Source organism: Sesamum indicum, linkage group LG13 (genome assembly GCF_026168435.1).
Source record: "Sesamum indicum cultivar Baizhima isolate 11 linkage group LG13, ASM2616843v1, whole genome shotgun sequence".
Taxonomy (NCBI): domain Eukaryota; kingdom Viridiplantae; phylum Streptophyta; class Magnoliopsida; order Lamiales; family Pedaliaceae; genus Sesamum; species Sesamum indicum.
Window position 1 is genome coordinate 67,501 of NC_142669.1, and position 2,500 is coordinate 70,000.

A 2,500-nucleotide genomic window follows, 5' to 3' on the forward strand; every position below is an offset into this window, starting at 1 on the left:
TCGAGCGTCGCGGCAGGCGAACGGCAGCAAGCACGCCCAAGCATGCCCCGGTAGGCACGAAGATTCGGGACGAAGCACGAGTTGGGAACCGAGGAGCACAAACCTAGGGACCGGACCGACTTGCCTGTGCGACGCCTCCACTTTCGCAGGCGACGGGCTACTAGCAAGCGCACCCAAAAGCATACCCCAGCTCCCGTGCGGGAGCCTTGCATGCCGGGATTGCCGACACTTCGCCAGCCACGTGCTACTGATCTCGGGGTCGCGGGCAACAGACGACGACGACGACCACACCCGCCCTGTGTGGGTGCCACCGGGAGCCGACGGTCGGGGGTGCAAGCCGTCGCCGGCCGCCCTTGACGCCTCCATGTTCGCAGGCAACGGGCTACTAGCAAGCGCACCCAAAATCGGGATTGCCGACACTTCGCCCACCACAAGCTACTAATTTCAGCGTCGCAACCCACAAGCGGCGACAAGCACCCCCGACCGTCGAATCCCGACGGCACCCACATCGGTCCGCTTATGCGGGGGGAGGCCGACAAGCATAAGCGGACCGACCGACCAACCTTTGCTTGGACGGGGCTTGTGTTGGCCATGTTTTAGCAAATCGCAATCGAAGCACGCCCCCGACGGCTTGCCGTTGCGGACGGGAAGGCATTCGGCGCACACGATGCAAATGGGCATCGGCCGCACGCAACACCGTAGACCCCCGCTCAAGCGCCCCACCGGAGTCCCTCGCCGGACTCTCGCTGCCAAAACAAGGCCAACACAAGCCACGCCCAAGCCATGAGGACGGCCGAGGCTTGGGGGCTGCGGGGGGGCCGCCTTGCCCCTGCCCGCCCCCAGCGCCCAGACCCCCCTCAAGCACCCTCCTGTGTGGGTGCCACCGGGAGCCGACGGGCGGGGGTGCAAGCCGTCGCCGGCCGCCCTTGACGCCTCCATGTTCGCAGACAACGGGCTACTAGCAAGCGCACCCAAAATCGGGATTGCCGACACTTCGCCCACCACAAGCTACTTATTTCAGCGTCGCAAGCCACAAGCGGCGACAAGCACCCCCGACCGTCGAATCCCGACGGCACCCACATCGGTCCGCTTATGCGGGGGGAGGCCGACAAGCATAAGCGGACCGACCGACCAACCTTTGCTTGGACGGGGCTTGTGTTGGCCATGTTTTAGCAAATCGCAATCGAAGCACGCCCCCGACGGCTTGCCGTTGCGGACGGGAAGGCATTCGGCGCACACGATGCAAATGGGCATCGGCCGCACGCAACACCGTAGACCCCCGCTCAAGCGCCCCGCCGGAGTCCCTCGCCGGACTCTCGCCGCCAAAACAAGGCCAACACAAGCCACGCCCAAGCCATGAGGACGGCCGAGGCTTGGGGGCTACGGGGGGGCCGCCTTGCCCCTGCCCGCCCCGTCCGCCCAGACCCCCCTCAAGCACCCTCCTCCCCCTATAATAGGCTTAAAAAAAAAAAGGCTTGTGACAGGAGTAGACATTGAAAGGGTTGAGCAACGCACTTTTTTGCATTTTTGAAGCATTTTAACGTATTTTTGCATGAAAATTTGCACGTCACCTCAAAATCACATGATTAATTCATTTTTTTTGAGTTATGAAAATATTTATTTAATTATTTTAATTATTAAAAAAATAATAAAAAAAAGGGAAAAATCGGTAAAAAAAGGAGGGTTCACGTTCAAATCCCTTGTTTTCCAACAAAAACATTATGCATACATGAGCATTACGTATTCATGATCACTTCCGTACGAGTTATCAGATGGAGCAACATCGATGTTTTTTGGGAACGCCCTGTCAGTTGTCTTCCCACAATCATCAAAATCGGACAAACAAGCTTCGCGATGTTTCGAGACCCGACAAATAAGCCGTGGGCAAGATGTCTTTGCATTCTAAAGTCATCATTGGGACGAGTGTTGCAAATGTTTCGGAAAAACGGCGTGATCGAAGGCGACGGCCACGAGAGTAGTGCCGGACGGCAGCAGACGCCCCAGCGCCCACAGGACGACGGCAGCAGACGGGCACCCGTGCAGGAAGCCCCTGCCGACGTGCGCGCCCGTGCAGGAAGCCCCTGCCGACGCGCGTGCGCGCGCCGTGCGGACAGTGCCGGCCTGCGCGCGCGGGCCCCGTCCGGGCAGTGCCGGCCAGCTCGCGCACGCCCCGTGCGGGCTGTGCCGGCCAGCGCGCGCGCGCCCCGTGCGGACAGTGCCGGCCAGCGGGCACGCGCCCCGTGCGGGCAGTGCCGGCCTGCGCGCGCCCCGTGCGGGCAGTGCCGGCCTGCGCGCACGCGCCCCGTGCGGGCAGTGCCGGCCTGCGCGCACGCGCCCCGTGCGGGCAGTGCCGGCCAGCGCGCGCGCGCCCCGTGCGCCCTGTGCCGGCCAGCGCGCGCGCGCCCCGTGCGCACGGTGCCGGCCAGCGCGCGCGCGCCAAGTGCGGACACTGCGGTGCCGGCCAGCGCGCGCGCGCCCCGTGCGGGCAGTGCCGGCCTGC